Genomic DNA, 24175 nt, shown 5'->3' with positions numbered 1-24175 from the left:
TGGCCAATACCCCTGATGCCTTTGATGTTAACTCAGAACAACTACAGCATCATACATCCAAACCTAAAACGTTGCAACTCACTGCATGGAACATCACATAGCAGCAGCTAATCTAGAACTTTCCCAAAGAGTGAAAGACATTATTCTTGAAGCACGCAGACCTTCAACAAGAAGGAACTATGCTGGAAAATGGAAAAGGTTTGTCATTTGGAGTGCGGAAATAGGAAAAGATGTGTCAAACATAGATATGCCTAACATTCTGGAGTATCTGGCGAACTTCTTCATTCAGGCCTGTCCTACTCCTCCATCAAGATACATGCATCAGCTATTTCAGCAGAATACAGCTTTGATCCACCTGTTTTTAGCACCCTTTGCTCAGGCAGTTCCTCAGAGGAATCAAGAATGTAAAACCTCCAAGGAAACCACCATTACCAGCTTGGGACTTAAACTTTGTGCTAGAAAAGTTGACACTATCACCCTTTGAACCAGCAGCAACAGCAGACCTACAACACCTGTCATGGAAAACTGCTTACCTACTGGCAATTACTTCAGCAAGGAGGGTTTCAGAACTACAGGCCTTAATGGCAGTGCAACCCTTCCTAATCTTCCACCAAGATAGAGTGTCCATGAGGACTAATCCTACATTTATGCCTAAGGTGGTATCCAGAGTGTCTTTAAACCAGGCAATCCACCTACCTACCTTCTTTCCCAACCCACAAAACAGAGGGAAAGAATACTGCATACCTTGGATGTACATAGACAGCTACGCTACTACTTGGACAGAACAAAAATAGCAGAAAGACTGACCAACTTTTGTAGCCTATGCAACAGGAAGGGAAGGAAAAGCTATTTCCAAACAGACAATCTCCAAATGGATAGGAAATTGCATACGATTCTGTTACTCCTTCCATGGAAAACCAATTCCACAGAACATAAGACCTCATTCTACAAGGGCAACAGCCACTACCACAGCCTTCTTACGAGGAGTGGCAACCAAAGACATTATTGAGGCGGCTACTTGGACCTCCGTGCATACATTTGCCAAGCATTATAATTTGCCTCTATATTCCAGATCCCGAGCAGGGTTTGCCACTGCTGTACTGCAAGGGATCCTAAACACACCATAATCTACTTTTATCCTCCTCCCTAGTTGGCTATGGTATTCTACCCAGTTGTTATGACTGCAGATGCATCCATGAAGGACATAGTACAGTTTTGTACCTACCATAAATGTAGATGTCCGAACTGGATAGCATCTGCAGTCAGGATTACCCTCCCTCCTTCCCTCTGTGGTACTCCTAGGGTGTTTACCCTCCTAATAGCTAGCTGGTGGGGGGGAGTCTTTTATGGTGTATTTGTTTGTATATATGTACATACATGCTTATTTTTGTTTACCTCTATCTTTTGGAAACATTGGCATCTATCCAAATTTTAGCCTTCAAGAGGGCTACTGGCATCTGGGGCAAGAAACACTGAGGAAAATGGCGTCAGCTGATGCTTTTATACCCGAAGACCAACAGAGATGACGTCGGGTGAAGTGCGACATCAGCCGAAGCCGGACCCGGACTTTGGAATCCGGCCGACTGAAGGGCTGCCTGACGACAGGACAGCCCAGTTGTTATGACTGCAGATGCTATCCAGTTCGGACATCTACATTTATGGTAGGTACAAAACTGTACTTTTTTACTGCTTGTATGTGATTATTTATATCCTTAAAAGCTTCTAGTTTCTCAATTTTTGTATTATCTTTTTTCAGTCTCTTCCCATGTATCCTTAGCTGTCGTAATAAAATCCTTTTTAATTTATACACACAAATACTTTGACTTATTTTGTTCCCATAAATATGGGTATTGGTGATCTGACTCATATGAGGACATAGTTTACTTCTGTAGCATTTATTTTCATTTATTGTATATCTTGAAAAGACTCAAGTGTCTGAAAATCTGCCACAACACTGAGGTATCCTTTCCTAAATTTATCAATACAAAATATATGTGAGTAAAGCAATCTTTCCCCGATTACCATTCTAGATATATATTGTCAAATCCCTTTCATGCTTTGCTAAAGACTCTAGAGGAAAGAAGACATGGCCACCTTGTTCCACTGTTGAAGAGGAACTCCCACCTTATTTTTTTCTTATGAGCCTTCATAAATCCTTATACTTAACCCCATTGTTCTGTCAGGGAATGCTTATGCTACCATTGCCTTAAACAAAATCCCAACTGACTTCATCAGATGCTTTCTCTGCACTGAGACCTACCAACCGTAGCAGGAGTTTTTTAAAGTCTACTTTCCTCTGGATTATCGTTGCTCTCTGAATGTTGTCAAATGTTTGCCTTTCCTGTACAAAAGTGTATTTATTTAGTATGTTTACCAGACTAGTAGACTAATCACAGTAGGTCATTTTGCAGGTAGAGCCCAAGTGACGAAATTCTGAAAAAGAGAGGCAATAATTCACATATAGGGAGTAATCACTGATGGTACTGAGACCCAGAGATAAATGGAACAATGAGCAAATGTTATATAAAAGAGCATAAAAATAAATTTGGATTCATTTTAGTTCTAAATCTTAGAGGTAAGCAGCAGGCGAGAATGGAGGGTGGAAGACGTTATGTAGGTAGCGGAGGAGATTGGGATTTTGTCCTGTGGAAGAACAATTACAGTCAGATTTTTTGATGAAGGTGTCTTTATTTTTCCTCTGAAAGTGGAGGAAGAGATTTTTTCACTGGGGGGATTGCCGAAATTTGGGTACAAGAGTAGAGAATGAGGTTTTGGTACAATGCAGTTAAGTTTGGGGTGTCTGGAGTGAGGGAGTTAATTGGGAGATGTTGCGGAGGTTGTAGTAGGTGATTTTACTCTGGAGTGTGGCAGTATGAAGCAGGGAGACACCTTGCTGAAGTAGCCTGAAAAGAAGAGAACCCAAGAGTAGTAGCTTAACTCTGTAAGAGACTGGGAACCATCTGGCTTTGGAGAGGGTGGTGCAGTGCTGTTCCTGAGGGAGGAGTGTTTGAGTTGGAAATGAATCAGCAGATTTTTTTTCAATGGACTATGGAGAGGATGAGGCATTTTTCAGATGCTCTGGCTGTGATGGTGAACCCATACTCAAGATGAGCAAGGAAGACTCTCCTGCCTATTTTGGCTCTGGTTGGTCTGGAGAGAAAGAGAGGTATTTTCCAGGAGCAGAGTAAAAGATAATTAATATTTTTCCTGGTGTTTTCAATGTGTTAATGGAAGTTGTGACTTTACCAGTCATAAACCAAGGTATTTAAAGGATGTGTTGTTTCTATTGTAGTATAATTGATATCTGTGATGTTGATATATATTTTTCCCAGCATTTGAGGCTCCAAGTGTTGTACTCTGTTTTGAAGGGGTTTAGGAGTTAGCTTATGGCTGTTTAGCCAAGAATTAAGGGAGTGGAGGTCAGATTGATCCTCAGTTTCTCAGAATTGCTGTTTGCCTGTCTTAGTTGGAGGTTGCTGGTTGAAAACTTGTGTGTTTTCCTGATTGGTCTTTAGCCCTTACTGTTGTAAAGCTTGATGTCCTTTGATGTTCATCGTGTTATACTGCTGCAGTCATCACACTTGGGTTATCCTGCCGTCAGGCGGTCCCGCAAGTTGGCCGAATCCCAAAGTCTTGGTCCGGCGTCAGTTGTCGTCGCTTTTTCCCTGACGTCAGTGTGACAGGGGAACAAAAGAGGCAGCCGAGGCCATTTTCTTCAGTCTTTCTTGCTGCGCGGTGCCCGAAGCAGAAGCAGTTCGCAAGTGCCGGTCGACTAGCTCCTGAGATTTTTGAATCGAATTTCAGCCCGAAGTCTTCTCTAAAGCTAAGTATCCCATTGGGGAAACTTTTCTTGCCTCAGACAGATGTCAGACAAAGTTAATAATTGCATTTCTTGTGGGAAGCAAATACCTCATAAGGATTTTCATTCTTATTGTATTCCTTGCCTAGGCCCAGACCACGACGTCTCTGGTTGTCGGTTTTGTGCTAAGTTCAACAAACGTACAGTCAAGCGTCGGGCAGATTTCGCCCGCCATTATTTTGGCAGAAAATTTAACTATAGCATGTCGTCATAGCAACCGACATCAGCAATGATTAAAAAAAAAACGCAAGGATAAGGACAGGCAACCAAGGCCAAGACCAGATACCGAGGCCTCAGCAAGGCCTGCCGCCGGTTCTCCGGTTTTCAGCGAGGCGCCTATGCAGCCCCTGACTACCGCTGATTTAGAAATTCTGACGGCCTCCCAGACCGAATCAGCTGGGCCTCAGGAGCCGGTTCCATCTCACCCCTCGGACGCCAACCCTGACAGTGATCCGGAGATTTTGGACAGGCCTTTGGTTTTTGATGGTGTCTTCAAACCGACAACTATCTCTATTAAATCTTATGCTAAACTTAAAGCCCCCTTAAAAGTTAGGAAACCGGGTCCACAGATCTCCCCCCACAGGCCCCTATGCCTAAAAAACAGATGCTTAAGATGTCTGAGGATTTAATTACCCTTATCAGGAGTTCACAACCCCCTCCTGACAAAAGGCCTAGACTGGAGGAAAATTATCCTTCCTCTGACCAAGCATCCATTTCCTCAGCTAACTCTGAGGACCAGGATTATTCCTTCCCTCCTTATGAAGACTCAGATGCAGATGCTCAGACCACTCTTTTGGGGAAACTTTACACTCCATGAGGGAACACTTCCACTGGGAAGGCCAAGATTACTCTGACTCTAAGAAAAGACTCCGTGAGTTTCTTCTTCTTCCACAGCATAGACCCCTTGCAATTCCTCCAGTTTTAGGCATTTGGATGATGTTTACACCGAATTTAGTCTAAACCCAGATTCCTTACCTCCTGCACCAGCTAAACCAGACAGATACTACCGAGTTCCTGATTCTCATAAGTTTCTATATAAAAGCCCTATTGCAGACCCCGAAACCATTTCCCAGGGTCCCAAAGGGGTTAAGGCCCTCTACTGCTAAGAATCCACTACCTTCTGAAAGAGATTCCAGAGCATTAGAAAGATGGGGGGAAAAAAGTGTATACGTCTGCCACTTTGGCCATGAGGGCCTTAAACTGCCAATTCCACATGCTAAAATACCAGCAGTACTTGATTACACAGTTATTGCAGAAAATGATCCCTCCGACAGATCAACCTGATTTCAAAGAGATGCAGGATTTGCTGCATGCAGCAGAACAGGTGTGAAAGCATACCTTAGTGTGGTTTTGATTCATTGGAAGCCTCATGTAGAGCAGCTGTCACAGGATCTGTAATACGTAGACATGCTTGGCTAAAAGAGCAAGCCTTACCAGAACATGTCAAAGCAAAGTTATTGGATGCTCCATTGCAGAAAGATGTGTTGTTTGGTGTCAAAGCAGAGGAAGTTTTAAAGAAAATGGAATAAAAGGCAAAATCTGTGCAGACAGTTAAAGATTTTTTACAGGTACAACCTCCTAGTTTCAGCAGAAACTGGCCATCAAAGAACTGGTCCTTTCCTGCATCAGACAGACCCCAAAGGGGTGGGTACAGACGCCCAAGGGGCAAAGGCCAGCCACAAGGTTCTTTCAGGCCTAGACAATGGCATACAACAACTCAAAGAGGTGGAGACGAAAGATCTCAACCCTTCAGGAAACACAATGACTTCCCTCTTCACCTGCCAAGCAAAATTGCCCTGGCAGCACCTTTGGGAGGAAAACTGGCTCTATTTCCACAAAATTGGCGCATCATAACAAAGGACAAATGGGTTCTGGATATTATTACCCGAGGCTACAGATTTCATTTTCACACTTTACCACGATTAATAGGCATGCCAAATCTGCCTCCAAACCAATGGGCAGAGGCACAAATGCAAATTTCAGCTCTCGTGGATATGAAAGCAATTCAAAAGGTACCTACAAAGGAGCAAGGTCAAGGTTTTTACTCAAGACTATTTCTAGTACCAAAAAAGGACAAAGCCTGGAGACCCATTTTAGACCTCTCAATTCTAAACACATACCTGGAGGTACCCAAATTCAAAATGCTCACACTACAGCAGCTTCTTCCCATGCTGGGCAAGGAGTCTTGGCTGGTAACGTTGGACCTCAAAGAGGCATACTTGCATGTCCCTATCAGACAAGATTGCAGAAGATGCCTCAGATTTTTGGCAGGTACAACGCATTATCAATTCTCTGCATTGCCCTTTGGCTTATCTACTGTGCCCAGAGTATTTACGAAATGCCTGGCATCAGTAATTGCATACTGCAGACAACGAGGAATACAAATTTATCCATATCTGGACGACTGCCTGATCCAAGCGGACAGCAAGGCCATTCTGTTACAGCATCTGGCATTTGTAACAAAGCTGCTAAGTTGCCTAGGGTACACAGTAAACAAAAAGAAGTCAAAGCTAATACCCTCACAAGACATAATATTCCTGGGTGCCAGCTTAAATACAACGGCCCAGATGGCTTGTATCACGCCAGACAAACTAAAACAACTGACTCAACTTTTACCCAGCTCACTGCAAGGAAAATCCTGCAGGCATTGGGATTCATGGCATCCTGCATTCAACTAATTCCACATGCAAAGCTGCATATGAGGAAATTACAATGGTACCTGAAAAGTGTATGGACTCAACACAGGCACAGCCTCGAAACAAGTATACCTCTCATTCCCTGCCTTCAAAAAGAGTTCCTATGGTGGGCTCAAGCATGTCAAATAAACAAGGATCTTCCTTTTGTCTTTCCTCCAGCAAACCAAACTATGACAACAGATTCTTCAGACTACGCCTGGGGAGCACACATGGCAGGACAGTGCATACAGAGCAAATGGTCTGCAAAACAAATTCATCTACACATCAACCAAAAGGAGATGCTAGCTGTGCAAAATGCACTGACAGCCTTCAAGGACCTCTTGCATCCAGGACAACTACTAATGAGGACAGACAGCACCACAGTTATGTGGTACATAAACAAACAGGGAGGAACACACTCCTACCCTTTATGCAGACAGACAATGACCTTGTGGAACACAGCATTGACTTACCAAGTACAACTGCAAGCACAATTCCTGCCAGGAAAGGAAAACATATTGGCAGACGAATTAAGCAGAAATTTGGCAGATCCTCACGAGTGGAGACTACACCCACAAGTATTTTCAATGATAACTCAAAGGTGGGATGTCCAGACATAGATATGTTTGCCTCCCCCAACAATTGCCAACTACAGAAATTTTGCACAAGGACTCATCATTCCCTAGCCTGGAAAGTGGACGCCCTATCATTCAGTTGGACAGCATTGACAGTCTATGCCTTCCCACCACTACCTCTCTTGACCAAGGTATTACTGAAAGCCAGATCAGAGAGACCACAAATGATCCTCATTGCTCCGGACTGGCCACGTCAGCACTGGTACCCATTACTAAGGACCTTGACTCACAGCCCTCCATGGATCTTACCTCAATTCCCACTTCTGTTGACTCAGCAAAACTTTCAGATCCTTCACAGTCAGCTCAGGACTTTAAATTTAGCTGCATGGAGAATACCTTGAATTATCAATCAGCACTTCTCTCAAAGGACATCCGGAATGTCATTTTGGAGGCCAGGAGGCCCAGCACCAGAAAAACTTACTCAGACATTTGGAAAAGATTTTGTGCATGGAACCAGGCTAAAGGCCAAAATCCTTGGATACCAAACATTCCTCAAATACTGCAATACTTAACTGAGATGCTACACAAAGGCCTTTCTTTCTCATCCATTAAGATCCATGCTTCAGCCATTTCAGCTCAGTATAATGCGGATCCTCCCATATTCTCACACCCTTTACTAAGGCAGATGTTCTTCGTCTCACATTGCTGCAGTCATAACCTGTGGGTAGTCCGCTGTCCTCGATCGGCCCGAATACCAAAGACCTGGGCTGACATCGGTCATTGTCGCCTAGAGCTGACGTCAGTACGTCGTAGTACATAAGCGCATGACCGACGCCATATCCTCAGTCTTTCTTGCCGCGTGGTCTGAAGCAGAAGCAGCGTTTGCAAGTGCCGTTCGGCGTTCTGAAATTTTCATTTATCGAGTTTCAGACCGAAGACCAAGTTGGGCTAAGTACCCGTTGAAATCTTTGTCTTTTCTTGCCTCAGTTATCCGGATGTCAGAAAAAGTTAATAATTGCATTTCTTGTGGGAAACAGATACCTCATAAGGATTTTCATTCTTTCTGTATTCCTTGCTTAGGGCCTGAGCACGACGTGGTCGGGTGTCGCTTTTGTGCTAGATTTAACAAGCGCACCATTAAACAGAGATTAGACTGTGCCAGGCTTGTTTTTGGTAAAAGGTGTAACTATAACATGCCGTCGGATCCTCCGACGCCCGCTACCGCTAAGAAGCGTAAAGATAAATCTTTGAAGTCTAAACCGGATGAGTCGTCCGTTACGGACGCCGGTTCTACGGAGCCTCCGGTTGAACCTGTGGATCCTGCCGAGGGTTCGGCTGAATCCCATGGGGAACCTTTACTTTTACAGGAGTTGGCCTCTCAGGAGTTAGGCCCGGCTGAAGGTGCTTCTCAGGTGTCTGTAGTTCCATCTTTACAGAAGGTTATTAGGCCTTCTACTTCAATGGCTAAAGGCCATGCTAAGGCCAAACCTTGTCATGTTGGCCCTGGTCATAGTTCTAGCTCTCCAGCCCCTGTTCCTAAAAAGCATATGTTGAAAATGGCTGAGGACTTGATTACTTTGATCAGGGGTTCTATGCCCCCCCCCAGAGAAGAGGCCTAGGGTGGAGGCAGATTTAGAGGGGATGGATCATTCCTCAGAATACTCTGATTCCTCAGTTGAAGAAATTCAGGAATTCCCTTCTTATTTAGATTCGGATGCAGAGGACTCCTATCCTTCTTTTTCTCCGCCAGAGGATTTTTCTTTTTCTGAGACCTTACATTCCATGAGGGAGCATTTCAAGTGGGAAGGTCAGGATTTTTCGGATTCTCGGAAACGGCTCAGGGAATTTTTGTTTCTACCACAGCATAGGCCCTTGGCTATTCCTCCTGTCTTAGAAGTTGTTCAGGATGTTTTTTCTGAATCTTCCCTTAATCCTGATTCTTTACCTCCTGCCCCGGTAAAGCCAGACAGATATTATAGAGTTCCTGAAGCACATAAGTATTTGTATAAGAGTCCTAGAGCTGATCCGGAAACTATTACTCAAGGTCCGAAGGGTATTAGGGCTTCTGTGGCTAAGAATCCAGTTCCTTTGGATAAAGATTCTAGAGCTTTAGATAGATGGGGGAAAAAAGTGTACACCTCCTCTACGTTAGCTATGAGGGCTTTGAATTGCCAATTTCATATGCTGAAGTATCAGAATTTTTTGTTAGGTCAGTTGAAATCTAAGGTGGATGCTTTATCTGAGGGTATAGAGTTCCAGGAGTTGGTTCATGCATCAGATCAAGTTGGCAAGCATTCTTTGCAGTGTGGTTTCGATGCTCTTCAGGCTGCATCCAGGGTGGCTGCTTACAGGTTCAGTTATTCGTAGGCATGCCTGGCTTAAGGATCAAAATTTGTCAGAGCATGTTAAGGCTCGGATTTTGGATGCTCCTTTTCAATCTGAAGTACTTTTTGGTCCTTCTGTGGAATCGGTTTTGAAAAAGATGGAAGATGAGGCTTAAGTCTATGCAGACGGTCAAAGATTTTATGCAGGTGCAGCCCCCTAAGTTTAGTAGGAATTGGCCTGCTAGAGGATGGTCTTTTCCTTCTTCGGATTATCAGTCTAAGGGCAGGTCTAGGCGTGGTAGAGGCAGAGCTCACGCTCAGGGTTCTTTCAGACCTAGGACTTGGAGCTCTCCTGCATAGTCTTCTGGTGAGGGCAGGGGTCAGCCTTTTCGTAAACAGACCCAATGACCTGTATTTTCCGCTGCCAGACCCTTCTCTACTGGCAGCTCCTCTAGGAGGAAAGTTGGGACTTTTCAAACAAAACTGGCATTTGGTCACCCAGGACAAATGGGTGTTGGATATAATAAATCACGGGTACAAGTTTTATTTTCACACTTTTCCTCCTTTCAAAGGCATGCCGGATGTGCCTCCTCAGCAAAGGTTGGAGGCCCAGAAGCAAATTTCTTTACTTTTACAGATGGGGGCAATTCAGGTGGTCCCTCCGTCAGAAGTAGGCCTAGGTTTTTATTCCCGTCTATTCCTAGTGCCAAAGAAAGGAAACACTTGGAGGCCAATTTTGGATTTGTCCATTCTCAATACCTACCTAGACATTCCAAATTTCAAGATGTTAACATTACAACAACTTCTGCCTATGCTAGGCGAAGACCACTGGATGGTAACCCTGGACCTCAGAGGCCTATCTTCACATCCCTATCAGGCCCAGCTGCAGGAGATTCCTGAGATTTCGGGCTGGTACTTCTTATTATCAGTTCTCTGCATTGCCCTTTGGTTTATCTACTGCGCCCAGAGTATTCACAAAAGTTCTGGCTCCTGTAATTGCTTTTTTCAGACAGAGAGGAATACAAATTTATCCTTATCTGGACGATTGCCTGATTCTTGCTCAAAACAAAGACAAGTTACTACAACATCTCCAGTATGTAATGGCAATTTTAAGGTGCCTAGGGTATTCTGTGAACGAAATAAAGTCCAGTCTAGTGCCCTCTCAGGACATGTGCTTTCTGGGTGTGAGACTGAATACAGCTTTTCGGATGGCATTTCTGACCCCGGACAAAGAACTCTTCATCTATACTTCCAGCAGTTATCAGTAATGTCCAGGCTGACTGCAAGGACAGTCCTTCAAGCCTTGGGGTTCATGGCATCTTGCATTCTAGTACTTCCCAATGCCAAGCTGCATATGAGGAAGCTACAATGGTATCTCAAAAGTGTGTGGACGCAACACTGCCACGGATTGGACACTGTCATTCGGATTATACCTTGCATCCAGAAGGAATTCTTGTGGTGGGCTCAGGAATGTCACCTAAACAAAGGACTCTCTGTGACCCGACCAGAGGCGAGTCAGATCCTAACGACGGCTGCCTCGGACTTGGCTTGGGGAGCACACTTCAATGGGAAATGGATACAAGACATGTGGCCTCCCAAACTACTACATTTGCATATCAACATGAAGGAGATGTTAGCAGTCCAATTTGCTTTGATGGCCTTCAAGGACCTACTTCAGCCGGGACAGGTGTTAATTCAAACAGACAACACAACAGTCATGTGGTACATCAACAAGCAGGGGGGAACCCATTCCTACCCACTTTGCAGACAAGCAATGATTGTGTGGGAGACTGCTTTGAGTTTGCAAATCAATCTTCAAGCACGGTTTCTGCCAGAAGCACAGAACTCCCTAGCAGATGTATTGAGCAGGCAAATTGTGGATCCCCACGAGTGGAAACTGGATCCTCAGGTATTCAAACAATTGACCGTGGCTTGGGGAACTCCAGACATAGATCTGTTCGCTTCTCCACTGAATTTTCAACTGCCAAAATTTTGCACAAAGATGTTCCACCCAAATGCTTGGAAAGTGGATGCTCTGTCTTTCAGTTGGAACAACCTTCACGTTTATGCTTTTCCTCCTCTGCCTCTTCTTCCCAAGGTACTCTTGAAAGTCAGGTGGGACAAGCCTTGCATGATTCTAATTGCACCAGATTGGCCACGTCAGCATTGGTATCCTCTGCTGAGGAGTTTAATTCAGGAGCCTCCTTGGCTTCTGCCACAGGTTCCTCATTTGTTATCCCAGTCAAACAATCATTTTCTCAATGTTCGGGTGCAGTCCCTGCATCTGACAGCCTGGCGTATTCTGTGATGGAGCCGGTGGGGTCTCAGCTTCCTCAACAGGTTTTAGATGTCATTTTGGAAGCCAGGCGGCCTAGTACCAGAAAAGTTTATGCTGATAAATGGAAGAGGTTTTTTCTTTAGAGCACAGCAAAGGGCTTTGATGTTTCAGTGCCTAATTTGAGTTTTGCACTACAGTATCTTACTGAGTTACTGGACAAGGGTTTGTCATTCTCTTCTGTGAAGGTTCATGCTGCAGCCATTTCTGCTCACTATGATTGTGACCCTCCTTTATTTTCTTACCCTTTGTTCAAACAATTTCTTAGAGGGGCAAAGAATATAAGACCCCCACGTAGAGCTCCTACTCCTTCCTGGGATCTCAATTTTGTGTTGGAAAAGCTTACTTTACCTCCTTTTGAACCTGCAGCTACGTCTGAATTGAAGTTTTTGTCTTGGAAGACTGCTTTTTTGTTGGCCATTACTTCTGCTAGGAGGGTATCTGAATTGCAGGCACTCATGGCAGTTGAACCCTTTCTGATATTCCATAAGGATAGAGTTTCTTTGCGAACTAACCCTACTTTTATGCCTAAAGTGATTTCTAATGTGGCCTTGAACCAGTCTATTCATTTGCCTACTTTTTATGCTGATCCCCAAAATAAGGGGGAAAAAGTCTTGCATTCTTTGGATATCCACAGGCAGTTACGTTACTATTTGAGCAGAACTAAGGAGTTCAGACAGACTCAACAGTTATTTGTTTCTTTTGCTTTGGGGTTACAAGGGAAAGCTGTTTCAAAGCAGACTATTTCAAAGTGGATTGGTCAATGTATTGCTTTTTGTTATTCTCATCATGGGAAGAATGTTCCTGCTGGGATCAGACCTCATTCTACTAGGGCTACTGCCACATCTACTGCTTTTTTGAGGGGTGTAGATACTAAGGATATTTTGGAGGCAGCTACTTGGAGTTCAGTACACACTTTTACTAAGCATTACCATCTCCCTCTTTATTCCAAGTCCAGGGCTGGGTTTGCCACTGCAGTTTTACAGGGCATGTTAGCAGCTCCTAATGCTATTTAGTTTGCCAGCCCCCCTTTTCCTTTGCTTTGGGATTCTACCCACAGGTTATGACTGCAGCAATGTGAGACTAAGAACATAGTACAGTTTTGTACCTACCATAAATGTAGATGTTCGAGGATCTACATTGCTGCAGTCCTATTTTCCCTCCCTCCTTCCCCTCTATAGTTTGTGGTTGCTGTGTTTACTATTTTAGCTCTGACCTTCTTTCCTTCTTAGGCCTTCTGACATCTGGGGCAAGAAAGACTGAGGATATGGCGTCGGTCATGCGCTTATGTACTACGACGTACTGACGTCAGCTCTAGGCGACAATGACCGATGCCAGCCCGGCTCTTTGGTATTCGGGCCGATCGAGGACAGCGGACTACCCACAGGTTATGACTGCAGCAATGTAGATCCTCGAACATCTACATTTATGGTAGGTACAAAACTGTACTTTTCCCAGAGAGGCTAAGAATATAAGATCCCCCAGAAAACCCCCAATGCCAGCTTGGGACCTCAACTTCGTTTTAGAAAAATTAACACTGCTTCCTTTCGAACCAGCCTTCTCAGCAGAACTACAATACTTGTCATGGAAAACAGCTCTGTTGCTGGCTATCACCTCAGCACGCAGGGTCTCAGAACTACAGGCACTTATGGCAGTGGAACCTTCCATCATTTTCCATCAGGACAGAGTCTCTTTACGAACTAACCCTACCTTTATGCCAAAGGTAGTATCCAGTGTGGCTTTGAATCAGACCATTCATTACCCACCTTTTATCCAAACCTCCAGAATAAAGGAGAAAGACTCCTTCACTCTTTGGACATTCACAGACAACTACGTTACTATTTTGATAAGACAAAGACTTTCAGAAAAACTGACCAACTCTTTGTATTCTATGCTGCAGGTTCACAAGGAAAGGCTATTTCAAAACAGACCATCTCCAAATGGATAGCACATTGTATCCGCTTTTGCTACTCGCACCATGGGAAAGCAGTGCCTGTTAATATTAGGTCCAATTCTACCAGGGCTACAGCAACCTCAGCAGCCTTTCTCAGGGGGTTTCCAACCAAGGACATTCTGGAGGCAGCTGCTTGGAGTTCAGTGCACACCTTTACCAAGCACTACCACCTTCCATTATACTCAAAAACCAGAGCTGGTTTTGCCACTGCAGTTCTGCAGGGCATCCTAGCTTCACCTAACCCAGTTTAGTACCAGCCACCCATCCATAGCTTTGGGATTCAACCCAAGTGTGATGACTGCAGCAGTATAACACGATGAACATAGTACAGTTTTGTACCTACCATAAATGTAGATGTTCAACTGTATATACTGCTGCAGTCCAGGTTACCCTCCCACCATCCCCTCTACATACCAGGGTGTTAGTTAAAACTCCATGTACATCAATCTATTGGATGCATGTCTATATGGTGTATTTGCTAACAGCTAGTACTATTGTTTATCTACTATGGTATTTTTGCAAAGTTATTTGTATTGCCTTCCTAGTTGGGGGCACCTGACATCTGGGGCAAGAAAGACTGAAGAAAATGGCGTCGGCTGCCTCTTTTATCCCCCTGTCGCACTGACGTCAGGGAAGAAGCGACGACAACCGACGCCGGACCAAGACTTTGGGATTCGCCCGACTGCGGGACCGCCTGACAGCAGGATAACCCAAGTGTGATGACTGCAGCAGTATATACACTCGAACATCTACATTTATGGTAGGTGCAAAACTGCACTTTACCACTGTTGCAGTATTCCTTACAGAAAGGCTTCCTTACCTTGGGCAGCCTGATGTCTTGCAAGTATACCAAAGCTTTAGGCTGTAATAGGGAGGTCATACATGACATGTATGCCCCCCATGCATGGCATAGGGCATAAATGTGATGTACAGATGTACCATCCTCAGACCTTCTTTGCCATCAGTCTGAACACCATCTTCGATTGTCAGTCTGAATCCTTTTTCGTCTTTGGTTGCCAAGCCATTTTCAGATAAGTGCCTCATTGGGGTTTTTCTGGTTTACTTTTTGCTGGCTGTTGGTTTACATGCCATCCAGAAAGGGGAAATGCCAGGGTCGGAGACAGATTCCCCATAAGGACCATCATGAGCGGTGTTTGTTTTGCTTATGTGCTTCTCATAACCATATGTTTTGTGCTGTTTGTCAGGCATTTGTCCCAAAAACTTTGTGTAGTTGGCTGTCCTCTTTGGCTATTTACTTACAGAACCAATGTCTGAAATTGTTGGCTTAGGCCAGATTCTGTCTAGCTATCTTCTTCCCTCCCTCCTCAGCCAAGTTCCTCTGTCTCTTTATCTTTCCCTGTTTCTTTCAAATTGGTTACAGATCACTCAGGACTCTTGGGTTCTTCCCATCATTCATGAGGGGTATTGCATGGTTTGGAAATCTCTTCCCCTACATTTTTGACATTCCTTAACCTCCTCAGGAACAGCTGCCTTTTTTTTTTCCAGATGCTGTTTAGAGTCTTTTGATTCAGGGAACCTTCTAAGCAGTTTCGACTTGTCAAAAGTGGAAGGGATTTTATTCCAGAATGTTTCTTGTTCTCAGAAAAGAAGGCACCTTGAGACCCATTGTGGATCTGTCCCAGCTCAACACCTTTCTAAAGGCTCCTTCCTTGAGTGTTATCCCTTCCAACTTATTTTTCCACTTCTTCCTCAGACTTTCCTAATCTCTCTGGATCTCAGTGATGCCTATTTCCATATTCCTATTTATCCTCTTTGTAGGAGATTTGTACATTTCTGTGTTGCTTCCTTGCATTTTCAGTTCTTTTATTTGCCATTTGGCCTCTCTACCATCCCAAGGGTCTTCACCAAATGCATCGCTCCTGTGATTGCTTTCTGCAAGATGAGGGGAATTCAGATCTTTCTTTATCTGGATGACCTGCTTATTCTAGGTTCCTATGCAAAGATATCGGTTCAGCATCTTCAGTATGCTGTTTGTCTGCTCAAAGCCTAGGGTTTACAGTGAACTTCCAAAAATCCTTCCCGACTCCTTCTCAGGATCATGTTTGGCTCTGGTGCAGGCTCCAGACTGTTTCATTGCTGGCATCCCTGCCTCCTCCCAAAGCTTTGTCTCTTGATTGCATTCTTTCAGTCCCTTCTTCTTCTGGGCTCCATTATAGCCAGAGAGTTTCTAATGGCTCTAGGATAAATTGTTTCCACCATTCCTATGCTTCCTCTGGCCTGACTTCATATGAGAAAGCTTCAGTGTTTCCTAAAGTCAGTCTGGCTTCAACATTCTCATCCTTTAGACTTTCCCATTCCTCTTCTTTCATGTCTTATGTTAGAGCTGTATTGGTGGGTTCATCAGCTGTTTCTCAGTCCAGGGCCTCCTTTTCAGCCTCTAGTCCCTGCTCAGGAACTCTTTTCAGATGCCTCAGATACAGGATGGAGAGATCCTTCTGCCCTCTGAAGGGTCAGTGCCTTTGGTGTATTCATCAAAGTAAGGGCCATATCACTAGCAAAGAAATGAGAGCTCTTCCCCTGGCTCTTCGGGCCTTCCAGTCTTTCTCTCTTCCAGGACCCCTCACATTTTTCACAGACAATACCACTGTGATGTGGTACACAAGAGCCCCATGGACGCACTAGTCCATCCTTGGCCCACCGGCTTGCTTTATACCTTCCCTCCAGTTCCTCTCCTTCCCAGGGTGATTCAAAAGGCATCTCTCTTGGGGAGCAAAATGATCTTAATTGCTCCTTACTGGCCTCGTCAAGTATGGTTTCCCTACCTTCGGAAATATGCTCTGGAAGGTCCATGGTTCCTGGATCAGATCCCAGATCTTTTGGTTCATCAGTCGGGACTATTCCACCAGTCCCTGCACACCTTAAAATTGACTGCTTGGCTCCTCCTCTTCCGACTATAGTCAGGAGTCATACATTGGATCCAGAGGTTGTACACATATTATCTTCGGCCCATAAGTCTGCTACAAAGAAACTGTATTCTAGCAAATGGAAAAGATTTGCTATTTGGGCTCAACTCCGGGGCCTGGACCCCATCTCTATTCCCGTGGCAGAAGTACTAAAATATTTGACTTCTCTTTTCAATCAAGGCGCTTCAGTCTCTACCATCAAGGTCCAATTGGCAGCGATTTCCAATTTTCACGAATCCATAAACCCACCTTTAATGAGCAACAGATTGTGTAAGACCTTCTTGAAAGGTGCTGCTCTGTTAAGACCTCCGATTTCTCATCCTGCACCTCCATGGGATCTCGATGTGGTGCTACGCGCCTTGACTTCCTTCCCCTTTGAACCGGCGGCTACATGTGGTCTAAAGTTTCTATCATGGAAGACAGCTTTTCTGGTGGCAATTACTTCTGCCAGAAGAGTTTCAGAGCTTCAAGCTTGGTCAGTAAAACCCCCGTACTTGGTTTTCCACAAAGACAGAGTATCTCTCAGGCCAAATCCTTCCTTTGTCCCTAAAGTTTGTTCCAGTTTCTGCTTACAACAATCGTTAGAACTTCCAGTCTTTTTTCCAAAATATTCTAACAAAGTGGAATTCATATTCCACACACTAGATGTCCACAGGCAGTTGCGTTTTTATTTAGACAGGACCAAACAAACAAGGAAAACAGATCAGTTGTTTGTATCCTTTGCAGACAATAAATTGGGCAAAGCTGTCACAAAGGTCACTATTGCCAAATGGATCAGGGACTGTATTACTCAAGCTTATTCTTATTCTAACAAAGAGCGTACCACCTCTGCCAAAGCTCATTCTACAAGGGCTATGGCTACTTCGATAGCATTTCATTCTAAGCTTGCCATTAGTGACATTTGTGCTGCGGCTACATGGTCTTCCCCGCACACTTTCATTTCCCACTACAAATTGGATGTGGCATCTAGAGGACGAGCTTCATTTGGTTCCACAGTGCTCAGGAGTGTTTTCCAATGAGCCACCCGGGATTTAGGTGCTAGGGACGCTGTCCCATCAGTACAGAATGTAGGTGAGATAGGATCACATAACATCTTTTAGTTATGTACTCACCATAACTTTAGATGTTTGGGATCCATCTCGCCTACATTCCTAATAACCCACCCTCCTTCCCCCTTCCTTGGAGATCTGAGGATATCAGAAGGTCCGAATCCTGTTGTTTCATCTTGAAACATCTAACAATGTTATATAAACAAGTTGTGCATGTGTGCATGAATGCGGACAAACAAGATCTGGGGGATTAGTGGTGGTGCATCCTGGGATAAGAAATAGCTCAGCCAATAAGAGACCTCACTCTATAGCATAGCATGCCGAGTCGGAGCCGAGGGATCGGCTCTGAGCCCATCAGTACAGAATGTAGGCGAGATGGATCCCAAACATCTAAAGTTATGGTGAGTACATAACTAAAAGTTTATGCCCCATTGTATTTGTGGATGTACAGTGACACTGATATTATAGGGTCTTTTGAGGGTCTGTATGTTTCCGTGTTAAATAATCTTGGAAACCGGTCACAGTGTAAAAGCTAAAAACTGTTTTCTTGAAGGAAGCGAAGGAGCAGGATCCATATCTATCCATTGTGGTAACATCTTTGCTATTCTGTTAGTTAATATAGATTTAAATACTTTATAATTATGGTTTAAAATTGAAAAGGGTCTATATGAAGCTGTGCCTCAAGGATCTTTACCCTCTTTGCGTAATACAGCCTCCACAGCTTTTTTACAAGCTGCTGTTACTTCTGCCCCCTTTTAAAATGTTGTTCATAATCACTTTCTTCCCATCCAACATCCGAACTTCCACAGGAATACAGCTGTTCCTGGAGGCTTCTCTGTTTGGTTGTATCTCTTTGTTTTTGTCTTCTCTTCTCTTCCTATACAAGTACTAATTTGTAAACCTGATCTTCATCTAACCTTGGCATAATCAAGTATTCCATAAATATTTCCATTTGTGCTTTTTCTTTTGTTTATACATTCCTCTGGTTTGTAATATTTTCATAACAATTCCAAAATTATATTTAAGGAAGGATGATACCACAATACAAACAAAAAATGATTGACTTTAACAATTGGCTTAGCTTCTGGTATCAGTCCAGGGGGATCCCCTGTCTGTCAGCTTGGGAAGACGTGGTCAGCAGGCCATGCTGCTTTGCTAGAGATGGTCTGCACTTGTCTCCTCTAGGCTTTCCATTGCTGACAAAGGCATTGGCCACCCTTATTGTCCCTTTTTTAGGTAATGTCAAAATAACCAACCTCCCAACATAACAAATCCTCTCTAGATAAACTCAAGGTACTACTGCTTAATGTTCGGAGTTGAAACAATAAACTGCACTCTCTGGAAGCACTCCTTACTTTGGAAGATGTTGACATTTGTGCACTGAGAGACATGGTTCAAAGGTGCAGAAAGCACTCTGGCAATGCAGGGCTACAATGCTTTCTATATGTCCAGACTGCAAACTGAGCATGAACGAACCAAAGGAGATGGTGTATCCATCTTTAAGGATAATTACACCTCTAGACTGGTCAAACAGTGCGAGTCTCTTGAGCTACTCCATGTCCAATTAACTATTGGCAAAACCCATGACCACATCAACTAGCTATAGGTCCCCCCACCACGAAACAGGAAAAGTATACTGCAAAACTGGACTTACTGGAATCATTTGCCATATATCCCAACACTTTAGTCATGAGTGATTTTAATTATCCTACCATCGACTGGGAAACATACATGACCACAAACATGCTGGCTTAGAAGTTCTTCGACTTTGTCAATGCAAATGCTCTGGAGAAGCTAGTCAGCACACCCACAAGAGGCTCAAATGTCTTGGAAATAGTACTCACTAACATGGGAGAGCATTGCACATCCCCCCCCCCCAACCATGTGATGTCCCTCCTGGTAAGATGAGATCATAAGTCAGTCTTGTTCGATGTAATTACAAGGCCAGATACCCTATCAAGTTCAAAAATGCTTAAGAATTTTTCAAAGACAATTTATTTCATACTAATTGATGATATAAGAAGTTTCAAAACCCCCCTCAAACTCAGATAACACGGACAGAGGTGTACACCAGTGCCCTGTATAACCACTTGAGCAGTTGTATGGAATCTGCTTTACCTGACCGGATTAAAAGCAGGTCTTACCAAAATTACAAGCCACCCTGCTGGACCCCTTGTATAAACTGGCTATACAACAAGAGGAAGAAACTAATGTCTGAGAACAAGAGAGATTTGGCTCAGAAGAGGAAGAACTCCCTCTAGCTTAAACAATCAAATAAGAGATATTGTTAAGTCCTCCACAGCTAATTAAGAAGTAAAAATAGCCTCCCTAGCCAAGGATAATTACAAGGCATTCTTTCAACTATATCCAAAATCTAAAAGGGAATACCCAGCTATGCACAGAGCTGGTTATGGATGGCACCACCCATACTCAACCAGATGTGATGGCCAACCTGCTAGCTGGCAGATTTGGAGCAAACTTCACCCCTTGTCCCCCTCCAGTCATCTCCCAAAGTATACCTGCCACCATCCCTCAGCCTGTTATCTCAGTAGAGAGCAGGACATCTTGGTGCTCTCCAAGGCCAAAAGTGCAGAATCAGTGGGACCAGACAAAATCCCACGTTGCCTTTTAGACAACTAAAAGCATGATCTAACATATACCCACTTGGATCCCTGTTTAACCACAGCTTGTGAACTGGCTATGTTCCAGCAGAATGGAGGACAGCAACAGTAATCCATCTGCACAAAGGGGGACCATCAACTGACCCTGGGAATTATAGGGCCCGTAAGCTTTTCTAGCCTCATCTGCAAGACCATGGAAAGAATCATTATGGACCTTATTAACTCATTCACTCCAAAGCTCAGGAAGTTTGCACTGCAGCTTCTAATGGGTGGAGCCTAAGCCTTTTGACCGTATCAAATTATGTTCTCACATTTCAAACAAATTTTCATATCTTTGGAAGCATGGGGATTTTGAAAGAAGTAAAAATGGACAACTCTTCAGCACAAACTGTTTTTGTAATGGTAGTATTCTTTAGGTTCTAGGTCTTAAACTAAATTTTATAAGTCACAGTAAACACAGTAACTATTACATTTATAACATTTTGTAAACAACTTGCAGTATCTCAGTAACCACTCAAGTTACACACATACTGTCAGCAACATGTTATTTATCTAGTGGAGAGCTTTCAGATATTTAGAAAAAATTTAAAATTATATCTGTATATATTAGTATCATAAAAACAGTTAACATCTATTTATCTGCACTAGACAGAAGTCACATATTAATGCAATTGAGTTTGCCATTGTGTAAGTTTTGCAATTAAATCTTTTAAAACCTGTACATAGTATGGTTTTGCAATTATTGATGCAAATATGAACAAGCAATATTTGACACGTAGAGGCGTCAGTAGGAGTTAACTGCAGATGCACCTGGAAGTATCACTCTGATGCAGTGAGTTAACAAGGGCATAGGTAATCTCCAAACTCTGGACCCAACACAGTTTGGATTTGTTAAAGGTAGATCATGCCTGTTAAACATGGTTGACTTATTCGACCTATCTTGACCTAGCCAAAGCATTTGCCACAATCACCCACTCAGGTATTATAAAGAACCTCCATTTGGGAATTAACCCCTACATTTCCAAATGGATAGCTAACTGGCTGACCGACAGGACACATGCTGTTAAAGTGGGTGACTTCACCTCTAGCAATAGACCAGTCACCAGTGGCATGCCACAGAGTACTGTGCTGGGCCCCTTACAGTTAAGAATTTTTCTCAGAAGTCCATGCAAACTTGGATGGCATGTGGCTAATCAAGTTTGCTGATGATTTCAAATTGAGTGCAATCATAGAGTCCCCCAACACTGTTACTATACTTCAGGCAGGGTTAACCCAGACAAATGATTGGTGCAAAAGCTACGGATTAAAGCTAAATGCAAAAAAAATGCAATGTTATTCCCTTTGGAGAAAGCTAACATCCCTCCTAATTACATTATAGTGTACACCCAGTGGTATGTGATCTGGGTACTCAGGTTGATAGCAATCTGAACTTTGACCATCATGTATCCACAGTAGTAAGGAAATCCTTCTTGTAAGTAAAGACATTGCATCTAGATCTAAGGATTTATAATTCCATTATACTCATTCCTTGTCAGACCAATAATTGAGTACAATGCTCCGTTTTGTGTGTACCTCACCAGTCACCTCCAACAATGTGAGGGACAACAGAGATTTCACACCAAGAAATTACAGGGTACACAAAACAAGTCTTACGTGGAAAGACTGGGAGCCCTGTCATTGTATCCAGTCTCCTACAGGTTGCTAAGGGGTGACCTGTTCCTGGCTTACAGGGCAGTCTCTGACCCTGTCTTGATGGAAATGCTGTACATTCATAAATCAAACTGCATGAGGTTCACTCACTCTAGGGATGTTAACCTAGCTTCTGACATGAACAGGTCATGCAGGAGAGATAAATGCATCTCCTAGAGACTGCCACTTCTCTGGAACAAGCTTCCAGTTCACGTAAAATAGAGCCCTTCCCTGACCTCTTAAAATGCAACCTAGATCAATGGATGAGTGACCACATATTAATTCCTGAGGTAGCGCCTATGACTCTGTTGAACAGAGACCATTATTTAACTTATCATAGACCCTTGCCTTTGTGAACTTGACTCACCTAACCACCGACAGTTGGGGCAGCTCTGAATAAATATGGCTAAGCTTGTAAGGGCGTTAGCCTAGTAACCTTCTATGAACCTGTGAACCTATGAATACCTTTATAGGATCTCTGGATGTTGTTCGTGTTTCACTGTTGCAGTCATCACTTGTGAGTTATCCCTGCTGCATAGCCCTCATCAGGTATGAATTCCAGGATTTCCCTCCTGCGTTGGCTGTCCCAAGACTGTGACTGACGTCAGGTCATCAGGGCTATAAAGGGTAGCAGCTGATGCCATTACATCAGTCATTCTTGCTGTGGAGCCAGAAGCAGATTTGCGAGTGCATCGGTCGGCCATTGCCAGAATGAGGAAAACCATCTAAAGCTAAGTACCCCACTGGGGAAACTTTTCTTGCTTTTAGCTGATGTCAGAGAAAGTCAATTGTCTCAGTTGTGGAAAGCAGATCCCACATGGAGACTTCCATTCTCTCTGCATCACTCGTTTAGGCCCAGACCATGATGTCCCCGGTTGTCAGTTCTGTGCCCTGTTTAATGCTAGAACCATAATAGGAAGACCTGAAATTGTAGCTAGGCATTTTAGCGAGTCCTTTTTTCACCATGAATTGGCATCGGTCAGTCAGCCGGCTACTGACTTGACTAGAAAAAAAAAAGACAAGGATGAAGCAAGGCCTCAAAACGTTAGGCCCTCTGATTACTCTGGTCAAAAATCTGGTATTTTTCAACTCAATGAGGTGCCTTCGCAGCCCCTGGCATCAGCTGAAGAACCGTTGCAGGCCTCTACCGAGACCCATTCTGAGTCTGGTACGCCACCTGATCCATCTCCCTCTGACAGTATGTTGACTCTTTCTCACGTGGTCTGGTCTGGAGCCGCTTCGTAGGTACCGGCTTCCGCTGGGACACCTCAGACAACTGAAGCCAGGCTTAGACCGATGGCAACGCCACCAGTTAAACCAACCTTGGATAAGATTACCAACCCATCCAGGCCCAAGCCTAAGACTACCCCCAAAAAAGGTCCCTCCCCAAGGTCCCAGTCACCGACCTACAACCATCCAGCCTGCCCTTCAGTTGCAGCAGCTGCTCATAATGGCAGAAGATTTGATGACTGTTATTAGGGGAAGCCAGCCCCACCCTCCCACCCCAGCCAAAAGAAAAAGGGACACCTCCCCTGAGGTCCTCTCTGACCAGGAATCAGAGGCATCTGTTCTTGAGGAGTCCGACACGGAGGACCAGCCCTTTGCAGTATTTGAGGACTGATGCTGATGGCCCCATTCCATCTGCCCCCCGAGGACCTTTCTTTTGGGGAAACTTTAAATTCCCTCAGAGAGCACTTTCAATGGGAGGCTCAAGATTACCCTCAGTCTAAGAGACTAAGAGAGTTCCTTGACCTGCCTCAGCATAAGCTTCTGGCCATTCATCCTATCCTGGATTTGGAGGATGTTTTTCTAGAATTTTCCCTTTCACTAGACTCCCTCCCCCCAGCACCTAGGAAACCAGACAGGTATTACAGGGTGCAAGACACCCACAAATATATTTTTAAAAAGCCTTCTGCAGACAAAGAAGTCATTACTCAAAGCCCTAAGGGAGCTAGGGCAAGCTCATCTAAAAATCCCATTCCAGCTGACAAAGAAAGCAGAGCCTTAGACGGAATGGGAAAAAGGGTATACACCTCAGCCACTTTAGCTGTAAGAGCCTTGAATTGTCAATTCCATATGCTGAAATTCTAGCAGAATATCCTCAAACTAATAAAACAGAAGTTATTTTCCATTCCTGACAATAGTACTACCAGAGAATTAACTGACCTCT

The 24175-nt window shown here is 43.9% G+C and overlaps 1 protein-coding gene across 1 annotated transcript in view; it reads left to right on the top strand.

The window, feature by feature from the left end:
* The window catches only part of MED14 (mediator complex subunit 14), a 1872212-nt gene that overhangs the window by 396105 nt on the left and 1451932 nt on the right, over positions 1-24175 (top strand). The window lies entirely within an intron of this gene.

Source organism: Protopterus annectens, chromosome 5.part0, assembly GCF_019279795.1.
Source record: "Protopterus annectens isolate FY-2018-M chromosome 5.part0, PAN1.0, whole genome shotgun sequence".
Lineage (NCBI taxonomy): Eukaryota > Metazoa > Chordata > Ceratodontiformes > Protopteridae > Protopterus > Protopterus annectens.
The sequence above is the reverse complement of the archived record's forward strand: the minus strand, read 5'-3'. Positions and strand labels throughout refer to the sequence as shown.